General features: G+C 50.6%; 1 protein-coding gene across 4 annotated transcripts in view; it reads right to left on the bottom strand.

Moving 5' to 3' along the window:
* KLHL29 (kelch like family member 29) overlaps positions 1–17,827 on the bottom strand; it is a 315,301-nt gene that overhangs the window by 219,037 nt on the left and 78,437 nt on the right. For 2 of the 4 annotated variants that reach the window (XM_067008045.1, XM_059079189.2), the window contains exon 2: positions 10,759–10,866. The exons of 1 other annotated variant lie outside the window; for it this stretch is intronic. The gene's annotated coding sequence lies outside the window, so the exon portion shown is untranslated. Of the gene's footprint in view, positions 1–10,758; positions 10,867–17,827 lie in introns of those variants that run through there. One more of the 4 variants, XM_059079181.2, reaches the window with a different exon arrangement.

The raw sequence follows: 17,827 nt of genomic DNA on the forward strand, positions 1-17,827 counted from the left end.
TGGGAACCTCAGTTTACTTCTCTGTAAAGGGGGACAATAATAGTACCCATGTCCGTCCATAGGGTGGTTGGCAGGATTCCAGGAGAAAGTACATGGAAACCGTTCAGCATGGCCCTTGGCCCTTGGTCAGCACTCAATATTCGTCCTTGTTATTCCAGAGACTCAACCCTGCTGAGCCAGGGGACGGGGTGGGGAGGGAGGGCTTCAGAAAGGCCAGGCCTGAGTCCGGCTCATCAGCAGGACACCGGAGGTGGGGAGGGAGCTGCGTCACCACGGCTGCACGTGCCCCTGCCAAGCCTCCTTCTAAATGGATTATTGTTTATTGGCAGCTTATCCCATCTCTGGGGTTATGAATTATTTACCAGATGATGACCTCATAATTGTTCATGACAGATGCCCCAAGGACAAGCTGACGTACCTTCTGAAGCCACAGTGCTAACTGTGGGGTCCCCGAAGCCCCCATGTGGCCACATCCAGAGTGTCACTCTTAGGGACATTGCCTGACTGGCCCCCTGGGATCAATCATGAATCCAACCCCCTCATGACACAGACAAAGAAACTGAGATCCAGAGAGGAGCAGGGACGTGCTTCCCATTCCCAAAGCCGGCCAGTGGCAGCCCTTGCTGGGGCAGGACCCAGTGCTCTGAGGGTCATTTGTCCGCTGTTCGGGTTTAGGCTGCTGGGGCAGCTGTGGGCTGAGCAGGAGTTCAAGTCCTCTGTGATGGGTGCTGGGAGATCCCCCACCAGAAGCGAGGAGGAGGGGCCCCAGGACCCTCTGCCCTTGTCCGTGGAGAATCAGTTTGCAGCCCAGTGGCTCTTTGGGATCCCTGTGGTCTGAGGAGGGTCACCTCCCTGGGAGCAGAGGTCCCCTGCTGACTGGATGTACTCAGCAAGCAAAGGGCACAGGGTGACCGGCGTGGGGGCGGAGGTAGGGGGTGGGCATTTGGTCCTGAAGAAAGTATGAATTAAGTCCATGAGTCGGCTGGGGTCCCAGCCCTTAGGATAATAACAGCAAAGCCTTGTATTAAGCTATGTTTCATGCACTATTCTAGGTGTTGTATTATATGAACTATTTAATCCTTTCAGCCACCCCATGAGGTAGATATATTTATAATCCCTATTTTGCAGGTGAAGAAACTGAGGCACGAGGAGGTTCAATAACGTGTCGGAAGTCACACAGCTGGTGTGGGCGGGGTGGGATTAGGACCCCGGCAGTCTTCTTCCATCGTCTGTGCCCTTGACCACTGCACTACGCTGCTTACTACAAATGCTCCCCGAATGAACGAATGAACGAATGAATGAATGCTGTGAGGTCCCTTTGAATGTGGGACCTCTTTTCCAAAAGTGTTTTAAATGTTAAATGGAACATACCGAGACCCTGGGTTCCAGCAGGGTCTGGGAGCCTGTCTTCCTCTTGGGCTGGGGACTGCGCTCGGAACAGCAGGAAGGAGAGCTCTGGCCTGGGGTGCTGGTGCCCCAGGGGCAGTGGCCTTGGAAGGGCTGGGTCAGTGCATTGCCCTCATGCCCTGAGATGGGCAGCTGTGAGCTGCTCTCATGGGCGTGGCAGGACCCCGAGTACACGCAGGTGAGACAGGTTAAATGAGATGCTTCTGAGTGAGGCCCACATGCCACTCATTCATTCTATAACTGTGCCAGAGCTTCTATGTGTCAGGCTGTGGGGAGGGACCCAGTGACCAAGACACTGTCCCTGCCCTCAGGGGACTCCCAGCTGTCTCCCAAGGCAGACAAGACAACAGCCAGGTGCCAGGTGAGAGGGTTCCGGGACAGAAGGGAAGCAGAGGGGCTGAGGGGCCCAGGAGCACCGCCAGAGGCCGTGTGAGTTGACCTCCTATGATCGGTTCCTTTACAGTGTTATATGTGCTCAGCTCTGAGCTCACCGTGGTCCGGGGATGAGCCTTGAGCACACTGGACAGTGAAAGAACTGCACTTGACCCCAAAAGAACCAAATGGGTGCCGGGGAGAGTAATAGCATCAGGAAATCAGAGGAGAAGAGAGAAAATTCCCAGCGTGGGTGGCCTGGGAGCACTTTGCCAGGAGATGGGTAAGGATGGAGAGGCACTCCTGGGAGATGTAGGCTTAGCAGGACAGGTGCTCAGAGGCTCGATGGACACAAGCAGGGTCAGTTAGGAGCACAGGGTCTGTCTGGAGGGGAGCAGAGGCCGTGTGTGAGTGCGTGGGGCATGCCTGGGGGCCGGGGTCAGGGTCAGGGGAGGTGAGTTTGGCTAGCTGGTATGGGGTCAGATTTACTTTATCTGATTCACAGAGCCAGTAGTGCAGCTCTGTGCTCACCCGTGCAAGATGCAGAGCACTCTGATTGCATTTTAGAAAGCCCTGAACTGGTGCTAAATAAGTAATCGCACTGTTTATTCTGGGTTGGAGAAGCAGGATGCCTCTTGTACGTGCTAATGGGAGGGCGAGGCTCTCTGGCTGGCTGCTGGGGGCTGCCTTGTGCACATCCATGAGCACGGCACTGATCTGAGAGGGGACCCCGGATAGAGCCTCTCCGTGTCCCGACTTTCATTTCCCACTTTTGGCACCTGCCTGTGTACCTGGAGGAGGGGGGATAGGTTAATTGTTACCTCCTGTGCTGTTACTAGGTTACTTTGTAAAAGCAGAAATATGCTTTTAATGATTTTTTGTTGTTGTTACTACCTCACAAACCAGATGCTTTTATCTAAATGAGTTGCTACAAATCAAAAGAAGGGCCCGTGAGGGTTGCTAGGCTGCATCTGTCTTACACAGGGAAGCTCTAGCTCTGTGAATGAGAATTAAGTCTCCCCCATCCTTTTAGCATCCAGCTTCCTTACAAGTAAGAGTGAAAACATGCACTGGCAGCTGTAATGAATGTGCCTCTGAGTGGCCTGGATGAGAGGATGCAGTGAGTGAGTGGTCTCCAGCCTACAATGGTAATTCCATTCGCTGTTCAACTTGGTGTAGGTGGGTGATACCTGGGCCTGGATGACTGTGGTCTTTGGGCCTCTTGGGTCACTGTGGGTGAGAGGAAGGAAGGAAGATGTGATTCTTCCAGTTTTTTTCCTGGGTGGGGATGGGACTACACTGAGGCCCAGAGGATGGTTATTCAATGCTGGGCTTGACACATAGTAGGTGCTCATCTAATGTTTGTGGAAGACAGGCAGGCGTAGACTGACACTCGCTCAGAGGTCTTAGGCTTCAATCTAAGGAGTAGCAGTTGATGTGGAGGCAGGAGGGGCTCTGGATTAGGAACCAGGAGACAAGGACTCTAGTTCCCACTCTGCTTTGATTGGCTGTGTGACCTTGGGCAAGACACTGGCCCTCTCTGGGCCTCAGCTTGTTTTGCTCAGTATAAATGGCAACAATAATCCCTCTCTATCTACCTCCTAGGGTTTCCTTTATGACCAAGTAGATGAAGTTATGTGAAAACACTTTGCAAACTGAAAGCACCGGGTCATGGGAAGAGGTAAAGTAAGTCCTACGGTCTTAGTCTTGGACGTTCTAACAAAGTGAGGTTGGGGCAGTGGCTGCCCTGAGCATGAGACTGCCAAAGAGTCTCTGGGGCTCGGGGAGTGCACGGGGAGCTTGGCTGTGAGAGTGCTCTCTGGCCAGTGCTCTGTGAGCCTTCAGCTCTGTTTCCATTATCTGAGAGGGTGGCTTCTGGAGGCTTAGCATGGCACTCAATGCCCATCACAGCCGAGACCCAGTTACCTTTCCAGCCACATCTCCCAACTCTTAGGTCTCCCTTAGCACTTATGCTCTGTCCCTTTATACTTTCAGGCCTTTGCACAAGCTGTTTCTATTGCCTGAAACACTGCCTATGTGTGTGTGTGCACTGACACACACACACACACACACACACACACACACACATATTTCCAGCTTGAAGTTACCTCTTCTTGGAAGCTTGTGGTTTTTTTTTTTTTTTTTTTTTTTTTTTTTTTTTTTTTTTTTGTGATACGCGGGCCTCTCACTGTTGTGGCCTCTCCCCTTGCGGAGCACAGGCTCCGGACGCGCAGGCTCAGCGGCCATGGCTCACGGGCCCAGCCGCTCCGCGGCATGTGGGATCTTCCCGGACCGGGGCACGAACCCGTGTCCCCTGCACCGGCAGGTGGATTCTCAACCACTGCGCCACCAGGGAAGCCCAAGCTTGTGGTTTTGATTAAACTAGTTTAGTTGCTGAATACTCTCATGGCCTCAAAGGTGTGCTCTGGGTCAGGGATTTTGTCTCATATGGTCACTGCTGTACCCCCAGTGCCTGGAATACAGCCTGGCATAGTGCAGGTGCTTGAGAAATATTTGTTGACTGAACGAGTTCTTCCATAGCACACTGTATAAATTCCTATTGTTGTACTTATCACATCTTATTGTCAGAATGTATTTACTTGTTGGTCTCCCCACTGGATCCTGGACCTAGAACAATTTACAGTGTGGTTGCCAGTAAGTGCTTGAGTGAATGAATGAGTGAATGAATGAGTTTTACCATGTGCTGGGTATTCTTTTTATAGCCCCAATGCTTCTGGCTCTATCTGTCATGTTGCAAGAGAGAGAGAATTTATGATTAGCAGACAAAAGCTTAAAAGTTCTGAGTGACCTGTGAATATATGAAACTATCAATAAGAGCCAGAAGCTCACAAATTCAAGAGCATCCTTACACAGTCACTGGACAAATGCGTGCATGGTGCCCTCCCAGGGCAGGACTCTGGCAGAGCCACTACCAGCCTATTCAGCATTTTTGTGCAAGTTAGAAAGAGGTGCCCCTCCCTCTGAGCCCTCACAGGCACAGCAGAGCTTGCAGAGCACAGGCTGGGTGTCAACTCCCACGCCCCCCACCCCGGGCCAGGTGCCCTCCTGTAGGGCACAAACCCACAACTGTTCCCATTAGCCCTGGTCTCTGGGGCAGGTGCAAAGGAAGGAAGGAGACAGGTCACTTGGAAATCAAACTTGGCCACAAAAATAAACTCTGAGGTTTGCAGATAAGCTATTTCTAGCCCAGGTGCCAAACAAGGTTTTGCAGCTAGAGTGAACTGCTGTGTGCGCCCCGCCCCCATTAGCTAAGGGGAAGCGCCCTCCCTGTGCATATGCTGCTTCCAACAACTCAACTCCAGAAATAGGGGATCCACCCCTGGGGCATCACCTGCCTTTGGCTGATGGTCTCAGCATGTTGTTCAGCACGGGACCGAGTCTCACAGGCCAAGGAGGGCAGACAAGGGTGGCACAGCCGCCGTCCAGTGATGCCCTGACAGACCACCCTGTCGGTCCCCTCTTTGCCCCAGTCCCGTGTCGGCACACAGGTGCTGTGAGCTGCCCGAGCCTCTCTCACGGGCCTTGGAGGGCTCTTGGCAGACTGGCTGCAATTCCCCACTGTGGGGTCGCCAGAATCACGGCTCTGGCCTGGCACCTATGGGTAGGGAAGGGGGTCTGCAACCCTCTCTCCTGGGAGGCCTGACGGGGCGGGAGCTGGCTGCCCAGGGCGCAGCCAGAGAAAAGCAGGAAGCTTTCGGTTCTGCTTGTTTTCACCTCACTGAGTTCAGAAAGGATTGAAGGTGACTTAGAAGGATACTGTAAGACAATGCAAATCAAAAGCAGGAGGGAGACAAACAAGTGTTGCAGGGCATGCTGTCTCGACGAAACCACCCCTAGGAAGTCTTAGACGTTTGTCACAGGTGGGTCACAGATTTGCCTCAAGGCTTGGCCCTGACCTCGGCCTCCTACTGGGAATTACCTGGGGAGTGTCACAGAAATACTAATGCCTGGGTCTCAGCCATAGAGATTTTGATCTAACTGATCTGGTGTGTAGCCTGGATATCAGAATTTTAAAAATTTCCCTAGGTGATCTTAATATTCAGCCAGTGTTGAGAGCCATTGTTTAGACTTAGAAGAGGCAAACAAGGAGCTGATCTGTTACGACATGATCCAATATGAGATGCTGTGATGATGGCTTAGGAGAAGATGCCTATGCTGAAATCAGAGGCACTGATTTCAGGTCCCAGCAAAGGAGTCACAGTGACAGGATGGACATTAACTGCCACAAAATCCTAAATGTGAGCATATCTACATGCTCCATAGGAAAATAAGATCTTCTGACAGCCTGTAGGGTTCAGGTAAAATCATTTCGGGGTGGGGTGAGATGAACAGGTTGACAGAGTGCCATAGCCATGGTACCCAGCTTTCAGAAGCCTTGACCCAGGAGGTAGATTTTAGAATAGCTGAAAGAGTAGATAAATTACATATCATACAGCAATTTTGTTTGGCCAAATCTCCATAACCTCCATCCCAAATCCTCAGGGCTTAGAATCCAGGAATTTGGTAACACCTTTGAGTTGAGAGTATTGGTTAAAGTTTTAAGATACACGGATGCCCATCCTCATGAGAACAACGAAATTAGAAGGTCTGGGGTAAGAACCCAGGCACCTGTATTTTTTAAATCTCTCCAGGTGACTGCAATGTTCACTGAGGCCTGAGCACTGCTGGCCCAGGTAATGTCATTTTACCTGTGAACCTGTCTACCTTCTCCTGGGAGCTAGGAAGGTCGGTGGGGGGTGGTGGTTATTCTACATTTAAAGCAGAGGAGATGGAGGCTCAGAAAGTTGTATGGGGCTTGCCTGGCATTAGTGGTGGATTTGGGATGAGAGCCCAGTGGCCTGTCTCTCAGTCCAGTGTCCCTTCTACCTCACTGCCTGTGAGGTCATTTGTCCTGCAGTCCTGTGATCTCCGAACTGAATGAGATCATCTGATCTCATGATGGGGAGATAAAAGAATGGTCCCTGTCCTCCAGAAGCTCATGGTCCAGGAAAGAGAATGAGAGGCTCAAGACAAAGGAGACAGAGGTTCACAGCCTAGGGAGACGCGAGGGTTGAGGCATCCCTAGAGGCTCAGAGCAATGAGGGGGCTTCTTTTGGCCAGGTCAAATCTGAGATGCAATCAGACCGGTGGGTAATAGATTCTCAGAACTATGGAGGAGTGGTCAGGACCTTAGGACAGAGGGGCTTCCTGAGAATCAAGCCCTGGGGACAGCTGAAGCAGAGGGAGTAGTACTGCTGAGAGGCAGTAAAGCTGAGGGAACCCTGGTAGCACAAACACCTTCATGGCAGAAGGAGGAAGAGGGGCTCGAGTGGCCAGAAAGACAGAGAGATGCAGCCCACCCAAGCTGAGGGTGGGAGGCTCCATGTCTACGTGAAACTAGTAGGGAGGTATTTTGCTGATCCTGAGGAGGACAGGGTTGGCTGGAGGTCTTCAGGACAATGGGGAAGGCAGGGAACAGTTGCAAGGACCGGAAAGGGAACGGACCAGTGAAGGATGCCTGGGCAGCACTGAGGGTTTGGCTAAGGCTCTGCTAAAGGATCTGTGCACGAGCCCCTTGGCGTGGTTACACGGCCCCCTCAGGCATCTGAGGGCCCAGAGGCCCAGGGGAGGTAGCGGTTGCAGAAGTTTCCAGGGCGGGCCAGGACAGGCAGCAAGAACAAAGGACAAGGGGGTGACAGCTTGGATGTGCTGGCGAAAGCAGAGCTAAAATGCCAGCCCACAGGTCCATCCTCAGGGTGGATGTCAAAGGGGGGTCAGAAAGAGAAGGAGGGAGGAGGGGCCGGGGGTCCAATGAAGCAAAGCTGTGAGGAGCGAGGGAGTGCAGAAAGGCACAGGATGTGTGTGGTCAGCAAGGGCACCTTTGGGGTGGCTTGCCGGGTGAAGCTGCTGTGAGGGCAAAAGTCCAGGGCACAGCACAAGGTGTCCTCTAATGGCACAGCTCCAGGTCCCATTAGTTCTGGAGACATTTGTAATGTCCTCCCAGGATGCAGGGCACCCAGGGGGACTAGGGGCCTTGACAGGCAGCACTGAGACAGTCCCAGGATGAAGGCTGGGGAGGCTGCACAGGGGCATCCCCCGCACCGATGGGGATCGACACTGGCCCTTCATCACCTCTGAGCCTAGGTGTCTGTTAATGCCATTCTTGGCTCAGTCTTCAGTTCTGCACGAACCAGGGCCTCAGCTTTACCCTGGCCACGGTCGCACACTGCAGCGCTGGCATCAGATTTCCCTCCTGCTGGCTGGTCTTGGTACCATGCTCTTGGTTACACAGAGGCTGCTCATCAAGCCACGGACAAGCAGAGAGCAGCCCTCCATGCTCTGCATCTGAGCAGATCCCGCTTTGTAGCAGGATTCATGGAGCCCAGTGACCTGGCCCAATTTCCACAGGAAAGTGATAGTTCTTCCACTGGTTACCGGGGGCCAGAGCAGGCCGTGGAAGCTTCCTGTCTTCTTGGGAATCTGTGGGAGTCCTGCACGTGAGGGAAACATATAAGCCAGCTCCAGGCCATAAGCTATGGTGGTGCTCCCAGGCAAGGCTGTGGGTGTGTGTGCGGTGAGTATTTATTGAAAGCCTCGGCAGGCGCTGGGTGGGGTGGTGCAAGAGAGCACAGAGAGAATCAGTGATTATCCTCCAGGGACTGGCCAGGAGGCAGGGAAGACAGCCATGGGTTCACAGTGAGAAGACCAGTCTGGTGGGCACAGAGATTTAAGGCCCACAAGGGGGTGTAGCCTATGAGATATGCCTGCTGAGATAAACTTCAAGTCCCTCCCGATCCTAAAATACATGCTTCTCAAAGGTTGGGTTGAACAAGAGCCATGTGTCACCCTGCATCAGAGGCAGGGAATAGAAGACCCCAAAATAAAGGCCATTAAACCCATTGCCCCGGGTCTCTCTACCCCCTTCACCCCAGCCACACTCACACTCACACTCTAAAACTTGAAGGTGTGTTCTTGGAAAGCTGACTTCTGTGAAGAGCATCTCCTGAATCTTTTCTCAGACACTTAACTCCACCTTTGCCCCCTCCAAGAGCTGAGAATGCCACGGTCACCAAATCCAAGCTTAACTGTCTAGTTTTTCCAACTCCCCTCCTCTGGCCCGACAGTCACAGAAGCAAAGCAATCCCTAGTGTCCAGGATGAGTAGCTGGACAGCTGGCCAGCCAGTCAGTGACGTCCTTAGGAGTGTGCCAACAGCCTAACAACTCTCAAGGTCAGGAGCCCATCTGTCCCCACTGGCCGCCCCTACTGGACTGCTGGGTGGCAGCAGGCCGGATGCACGTGGATGTTCCTCTATTTCGGTAGCTGATTCAGGCCCAGGCTGGAGCCTCCTCCTGCTTCCTGCTCACAGCCATGTCTGCCTGCAACTCAGGATCCCTCCTCTTTGTGCCAGGGCTCTGGGAGGGCAGTGCATCCCCAACTCCACCGTCTCTGAGTCCAAAGAGAAAGCTCTCTGACCAGCAGACAATCAGGACATGGCAGGAACCTTGTTGGTCAGCTGCTGAGACCCCTGCTGTGGAAGGAAGCTGGAGTCCAGGCTACAGGCTGGCCCCAGGCAGAGCCCCTGAGGCTCCTGGTCAGAGGGCACCAGGGAACGGTCCTGCTGAGAACGCAGCATCTGAGCTCGCCCAGCACCAGCCCTAGGAGTGATGCAAAAGTGGCTTTGGCCCATGGACTTCTAAAGGCTCAAGTGCCATCAAGACATGCTAGCCTAGGCCAGCTCAGCTTCCAGTGTCCTGAATCCCGGCGCATACACCTCCAACTCCCACCTTCATTCCAGGCCCAGCTCGCTGATTTGTTGCATCAGACTCTGCCCTCACAAGGTTAGGCCATGTTCCCCCCACCTCTCCCGGCTGCCTGGTCTTCCTGATCTAGGTTGGAGATTCCTGAATCAAAATTTTAAGGCTGACCTCTATAAATTTAATCCAAGGAAATAATCAAACGACCATGCAAAGACATATATGCAAAAATGTTTGTTATAGTATGGTTTGTAAGAGCGAAATATTAAAAATACACTAGATCTCCATTATTAAGGCGCTGGTTAAGTAAACTGTGTGGCTTATTATAACCATACAATATGAAGCCTTTAAAAATGCTATAGAATTGTATTTACTGACATAAAAAGGTACCTGCAACATGTTGTGAAGTCAAAATAACGGATTACCAAGTAGTACATACAATGTGACCTCATCTGTGTTGTGCATGTGTGTGTGTACACTTTATGTATATGCTTAGGAAAATAGCCTGAAAAAGGACACTAAAATGGTTATTTCTCGGGATTATAATTATAAGTAATTTATATAATTTTAGGTGCTATCTTTTAAAATATTTTTACATTGAACAAATAATATATTATTATTTGTTTTAATATTAATAATATCAATAATATTTTAATGATATTTAATAATACTATTTTAATAACAAGAAAAGTTAAATTACAAAAGAAGAATTGCAGTTGTTTTTTTTTTTTTGTGGTACACGGGCCTCTCACTGCTGAGGCCTCTCCCGTTGCGGAGCACAGGCTCCGGACGCGCAGGCTCAGCGGCCATGGCTCACGGGCCCAGCCGCTCCGCGGCACGTGGGATCCTCCCGGACCGGGGCACGAACCCGTATCCCCTGCATCGGCAGGCGGACTCTCAACCACTGCGCCACCAGGGAAGCCCAGAATTGCAGTTTTTAAGGAGCTAAGTAGTCACCTAGCTGCTGGCCACCCCCAGATCCAACCTCCTGGAGGACCAGAGCCCCAAGTGAGTGAATAAGAGTGACAGCCATGCTCGTGTGTTGATTCCAGAAGGGTGGGGCTCAGGTGTCTTAGCTTGGCTCTGGTTACCAGTTAATCCCATGTCTATGGTAAAAATCTCACAGACCAAAGGGTGAGAGAACCAGCTACATTTACCTTACTTCCCCAAGGAAATCAGTGGTAGAGAAGATGACTTTCTGATTTCCAGGTTAGCTGACCTACCTTGCACCGTCCGTCTCTGGCAAGCTCAGGATTCGTCCCCAGGATGCAAAATCCTCGGTGGCCACCAACACTTAGCACAGCGTGAGCGTCACCAGGAGGCCAGGCCGTCTAAAAAGAGACAGAAGAGTGGGGGTGGGGTGGGGAAAAGGTATCATCTTTTGCAAAAGATCTCTTTGGAATTCCAGCATCTTAGATGGTCCCCAACTTAAATTGGAGCCTGTCCCTATCTTGGATTTCCCGGAGTGGATGATCTCACACAGGCCATGCCCAAACTCTGCCCCGGCACACCAAGATAAGGGGATCTGAGTGGGCAGCAGAGAACCCCAAGGGGCAGACACTAGATCTCACCCCTCCATCCTCCAAACACAGAAAGCCCTCATCCCCATGGTAGACCCATTAACACTCAATAAGAGAGAGAATAATGGCATTCCCTTCCACCTAATCCAAACCAAGAAATTCCAGAGATGGGGAAAAATAAGAAATGTAAGTCTTCTTTAATGCTTAAAAGAGCACAGGACACAAACTCTAGAACTACAAAGGCACATCATTACTTTTAGACAATGGACAAGAAGACCTTGAGGAGGCAAAGGATGGGTTCCCTCGAGAGAAGGATTTTTAAAAAATATATGGATTTACTACCTCGTAGAGAGAGGCTATCAAATATAGGGAGGCAGGGCTATCCCTAGTTCCCTCTTTCAAATATAATATATGTGAAAGCCATCTTCACGACAGGAAATGGCATCCTCCACTGCAAACAACGCATGACTGTCATTACCTGGGGATCGCTATCTTTTTCTAAACTGAATATATCATTACCAATTGATTTTCCCTTTTCCTCTTAGCACTCCAGAATCCCGGATAGCAGGGAGAAAGCTTTAATATGATATGAAGGATGTGGATAGGTAAATAAGTTATTGTAAACTAATTCCACCTTATGACGAGCTTCTCTCTGACAATGCAACGGGTCTTTCTTGGAGCCTCTCAACTCAAGCTTTTTCAGCTGCTGCTGACAGACACACGCGGGCCATATCAAATAGCCATTTTAAAGCTGAAGGTGGCAAAAATATTATTTTTCCCAAGGATAGCGTGTTCCCTTTACGATTAAGAAATAACCTCAGTGGGGAAGCAAAGTAAGCCAAGGTCACCATTTAATTTTGATACAGAACCAAAGTCATGAGTACATTTCCTCTACCAAGCTTTTATGTGAAGCAGACAGTTAAATCGATCTCTTTGGCCACAAAATATTGACAGTACTGGTGATAATAAACGATTGATGTATTTCTGGGAAAGAGCCTCAGCAGATATGTGTCGGTGAAGAGAGAGGTCTAGGGGACAGTGGTAAGTCCGTTTTTAGATTCTTGAGGATCTCATTCATGTAATTGCCCATTCATTCATTCATTCAATACATATTAAGGGCATCCCCCTTATGTGTCAGGCAGTGTCTAGGCACTGAGAATACAAGTGAACAAAACAGGAAAAAAAATTCCTGCCCTCATAGAGCTCATCTTCTAGTGGATGGAAACACAGAACAAACAATAACCTTAAGAAATAAGTACAAATTGTACAATATATTAGAAGGTTGTCAGGACTATTTATTAGAGAAGAAGTAGAGCAGAAGATGACTGTGGGAGATTGTGGTGCGGTTTAGAGAGGGTGGTCGGGGTAATAAGCCTCACGAGAGGATGGTATTCGAGCACGCTGGAAGATGCTACGGGCCTGGGCTGTGCAGGTGTCCGGGGAGAGCATTCAGAGCAGAGGGAGGAGCCCGTGCAAATGCCCCGGGGGGAGCGTGACTGTTGTGTTCCTGGATCTGCAGCTGTGGCTGGACATGGGAGACTATAGGACATTAAGCTGGAGAGGTGAGAATTCAGTTAGCGTGGGGCCTTGCAGGCCACTGTAAAGGCTACTAACTAATTGAGAGCCCAAGACCCTGGCCAGCAAGCCTTGGAAAGAGCTCTCCCTCTCTTGAGACAAACCTCTTGGTTGCCAATGTCAGGTTAATCCACTTCCCTTTTCTGCAACCCAGATGGCTCGACTCTCCGGGTTGTGCCAGACGAATACAGCACAGTCCAGACAGGAGGGGGGGTGGGTAGTGCAGGGGGTCGAGCCACCAGTGCTGTCTAAACTGTTCTGATGACAATGGCCTCGTCCTTCCTCCTTTGTTGTGGTCCCCACAGGTCACTTCTAGAGGAGATAACCGAAACAAAGTTCCGAGCAAAAATAAACCACATGCAAAGCTGAGTTCTCTGGGACTGTTCCCTAATGTGCTTATGAAAAGATCCTAACGTGAGCTGACGTGTGAGACATCACAGGCTGTGCTGGGTATCTTCTGTTCGCTCCTCCAGGTCGGCTTTCCATCCAGTTCTGTGTCCTGGGAGGCTCACCCCGTCGGCAGAGAGGGTGTCACTCCAGCTCTGAGACCCTGCAACTTCCAGTTACGTTCCGCCAATGCAGACACCAGCAGGAGACCAGGGATTGGGGTGGGGCTGGGTGTTTATGCCCATTTTCCTGCCTCCTTGCTTGTCTTCATGGGGTGGCTGTGACTCTCTACTGAAGGTCGTGGCTCTGGTTGGTGTTGGGCTCCACGAAGTTCTCTCTTTGCCTTCCAGGAACAACTCCCCACGCCCCCGCCCCCCGCCCTGATTATGAGCCCTGTTGTGGTCTTAGCCTACTGTGTCTACACCTTTGTGAATAGTCCTTTCGTTTAACTCTCTTCAAATTACACATTTGAACGTGTCTGTGTCCTGTCAAGACCCTAATGGATACATTCTCAGAGATGGTTAGAAGCAGGACTTTGGAATCAGACAACCGAATTAGAATTCTAACATGGCCCTTAGTTTTGTGACACCGGCTAAATTATTTAATTTCTATGAACTCTTGTTTCCCATTATTAATGTATCAGAGAAACTGGTACATAATTATCATCCTCAGCAAAAGCATCAGCATCGGCATCTCACTGCTGCCATCATCCACTCATAGTCCCAGGGCAAGTCACACCTCTTTCACGACATCTCTGCCCACCTCAACCAGATGCTCCTCCCTTGAGGGGTTTCTAGCTGTTCTCAGCTCATATTTGGTATTAGTTTATGGCTCAGTAATTTCATCTCTTTCCTCTTCTTGCTCTTCTTTCTCCCACCCAACCTCTACTCCTTGTATTCAAATCCTGAGCATCCTGAGAACAGACATTATCTTAATATTCGAATCTCTGGCCCATAACGTCCATCACATGGGGGTGTATATCGACCCTTCATTCAGTAACTTTTCTTCTTAGGAGGCCTATTAGCTACATCCATCAACCTAAACACATTCTACTCTAATGAGATGCATGGTATTTAAAGTGATTTTAAAATAAGTGACTAGAAACTGATTTCTAGTAATAATTTCATTCCCATGATAACACTGTAAAACCTTAAGTTTCCAAAGATCATGGCCTGGGAAAATGAACCTCAGGAAAGAACCCGGGAAATCACAAGGAGGTAGGTGTGGTTTTCCATCCCCAGGGGAGATGAAGGTACTACCTCTGGAGCTGACCTTTGACATCTCTGGTCAAACTGACCCTTTCTCTTCCACTAATCTCATCATCAAAGGGCAGCTTCCAGGCTTAAGGAAAATAAAATTTAAAAAGCCAAAGGCTGAGGGACTTTTTTTTAACTTTAGTTTAAAAAATACGGTAGGTAATAAGTCAATGCCTTTGAAATTGGTCTTAAGTCCTTCTCAAGGCCCTTAAGAGATGTTAATTGAATTTGACAGAGCATAAAGGCCCATATGAAAGCAGGAGCCATGAATAGGCTGTTTGGGTTACATAACTGCCTAAATGCGGGGAGATCCTCAGAATTAAACTCAAAGACATTTTTGAGACCCATTCTAACTCTAGATCTACAAATAAAGATGGTTCCTGACATGAACCAAATTGATAGCCAAGAGAATAATAAACAAGGCCCCAGGATTTCTTTTTACTTCCCTATAAAAGATACCAATTTTGGGGAGAGAAACTGCTTTAAGAGAGGAAAAACCAATTAGGGAGTCTCCTGTTTGATGCAGGATCAGAGAGCAGCCCTGCCTGGGTCTTGACCATGCTACCCAATTATGACTCCAGCGCCCGGGTAGCTCACTACCCCTCAGCCAACTAGGAAACAAGGATTCTTCCTTCCTTGGAAGGAAGATAAAAAGCAAAGGAACTGGAGGCTGTAAACTATAGCGAGAAAACCCACTCCCACACCCACCCTCCTGCCAGGCCAGGTGCAGGACCCTCTGGCACCCCTGGCACAGGCTTGGATGTCTGATCTGAATGTATCCTGCAAGGGGAACTCTCATTCACATTCTCCTTCTTTTAAGAAGAGAGAAAACCAGGCCATCCATTAATAATATCAACCATGGGTTCACCAAAGCTCGCAGGCATGTTGCCAACCCCAAAATAAACACTCTGAGTGTTTATCCATCAGGTTCTCGACAGTTCATGGACCAAGGGGTCCGGAAGGCACTGCTTTTTTTTTTTTTTTTTAGCGGTACGCGGGCCTCTCACTGTTGTGGCCTCTCCCGTTACGGAGCACAGGCTCCGGACGCGCAGGCTCAGCGGCCATGGCTCACCGGCCCAGCCGCTCCGCGGCACGTGGGATCCTCCCGGACCGGGGCACAAACCTGTGTCCCGTGCATCGGCAGGCGGACTCTCAACCACTGCGCCACCAGGGAAGCCCTAGGGCACTGCTTTTAAAAGGGGAGAATTAAGATGCAAAGTTGGAGCAGGAGCCGGTTACGAGAGCCTGCCCAGCACAATGCTCAGGCTTCTTCTTTCCATTAAGGAGCCAGAATTGGCCACTGATGAGATCCATTACATATTCTCCACGACAGGGATGCACCACCTGGCAAGATTTTCTACGGGCATGTGTTCTTCAAAGAAAGATGGGATCTTCAGAGGCCATGACTCCTGATTGAGGGAATAATAATAATATTTTCATAACGTCTGATGTTGACAAAGCCTAGCCGTTCACAGTTTCTCATTTACCTTTTCTAACAAGCTTGTGACTACTTTACAATTAGTATTCCCATTTTACAGACGAGGAAACTGAGGCTCATGGACAATATGATTTACCTAAAGTCACATAGCAAATGAAAGTGGGAGGGAGCTGGAAGTGGAGCTCTGGATTTGTGCCTCCATCCCACGTCTCTGTTCTGGATTTCGGCCCCCTTGTTCCTGGGATCCCAATCAGTGAGTTGCTTAGAGCTGTTCTGTGTTTTCTCTGCAGTCGCTACCCTGGGCTGAATAAAAAGGCACAGGTGTCGGTGGACGTCCGCATTCCAGTTAGGTCCTGGTGAGCCCAAACTAGCCCTACAACTCCACTGGCTGTCCTCCCCACCACCACTGCCCACTTCTCGGCAGCTCGCAGATGCCCCGGAGGTGGTCAGGTTCCCAAGTGACCCCCTGACCCTGAGCAGAGCCTCTCACAGCAGAGAAGCCCAGACGGCCCCAGCCCCTACCGCAGACCTCTGTCGGCAGGACCGCAGCTCACCCAGGTTCTTCGTTACTGTTAACTCGGTGTTTCCCAGCACTGTTTCCATCATCACCCTCCACCCCAAGAGAAAAATTACGTGAAATTCTTTCCAGCGAGAGAAATTCAATTCTAAGGAGTAGGATTCTGATGGGTAGGGTGGAGCTTTGGTGGGTCAAAACCACTGCACTGAGGTTTTCTTGCAGCTTCCCTGCTCCACCAATCCATGTCACCCCCGCCTGCCTGAGACTGCGTGCGTTCCGGACTGACCTTCCTCCACAGCTGCTGCTACCAGACCCTCATCTCGGGGCCCTGCACTGCCGCCCCCCACGGCACTGCTCAGAACAGTTCTTTCCAGCCTCGCTGCCTGGGGCGAGGCTCCCCATCTCTCACCTGGCTCACAGCCCTGCTACTGCCAAGGGGTGGTGCTCAGCCCCAGAATGGGTCAAATCACTCCCGGGCCACAGTCCCTCCATGGCAAGGGCCCCAAGAACCCAGGCCAGTCTGGACTCTTCCCAGTGTCCTGCCATATCCAGCCTCCTGCCCCGGACAGCCCCAGCTCTCCTCCACTTCCGTGATCAGACACACACCTGCTCTGCTCTTGCTTCCTGGACCTCCTCCCCTGCCTTCACCCCTCCTCCTCCTGAAAACTCCTCTCCAGAAGTTTTTCTGCACTCTCCGGAGTACAGACACTTCTGGGCGAATCCCTGGAGAATATCAAGATAAGAACACAGTGTCACCAAAGGAAGCTTCGCAATGGCCTATCTCCGGTTGGCTGGCTTGGGCGAGGAGAATGGGGAGATAAGGACGACGGCGTGCTGTGCCCGTGGCCTGACTGGATCCTAAGTTTTGCCACGACAGGGCTCTGCCAGAAACCTAGGCTGAAAGGTTTCAGGAAAAAAAGGTTGCGAATCAGCTCCCCTGACACAAACTCTTTTCTTGTTGCAAGGCAGACCAACTTCAATTAACTAGGAATCCACCAACTCAGCCCCACCACTCAGAGCCCCCCACAAATTTACAGAGGCTTTCCTGATCCAGAAACTGGGAAGACCTTGTATTTCCTGAGGGCTGCAGGCTGGAGAGAAGGGCAGAGGCTCCAGCAAATCTGGTACACCCACTTGCCCATGGCGGCAGGAAGATGTGGGCAGGGCGTGCAGCACCTGGCACGTAGTAGATGCTCAGTAAGGCTCTGCTGAAGGAAGGAAACCGCCTCCAAGACTCAACTCACTTTCTACAGTTTTGCTTCGAACATTTGGACATTCACACCACAGCCGCATGACTGGAATACAAACCAGTTTTTAAAAAAAGGAAAATCAGACATTGCTTCCAGATTTCGCTCTTATAAACAGGCCTGCATCCTCCCTTTAAATTGTAATAATTCCTTCCCAGATGTTGCTTCTCCTTCAGACCCGTAAATTTAAGCTTTTCATGATGATGCTTCACATTTGCCTGGTGCCATGGGCTCTTTGGAGTGTTTCTGCATATTCTTTCCCTCATTAGACGGCCACGCGGACCCCAGGAGAGGCAGGACAGGGGCCGGCATCCCTAATTCACCGACAGGAAGGCCAGCTGCTGACGCTGCA

This window comes from Kogia breviceps, chromosome 11, assembly GCF_026419965.1.
Source record: "Kogia breviceps isolate mKogBre1 chromosome 11, mKogBre1 haplotype 1, whole genome shotgun sequence".
Lineage (NCBI taxonomy): Eukaryota > Metazoa > Chordata > Mammalia > Artiodactyla > Physeteridae > Kogia > Kogia breviceps.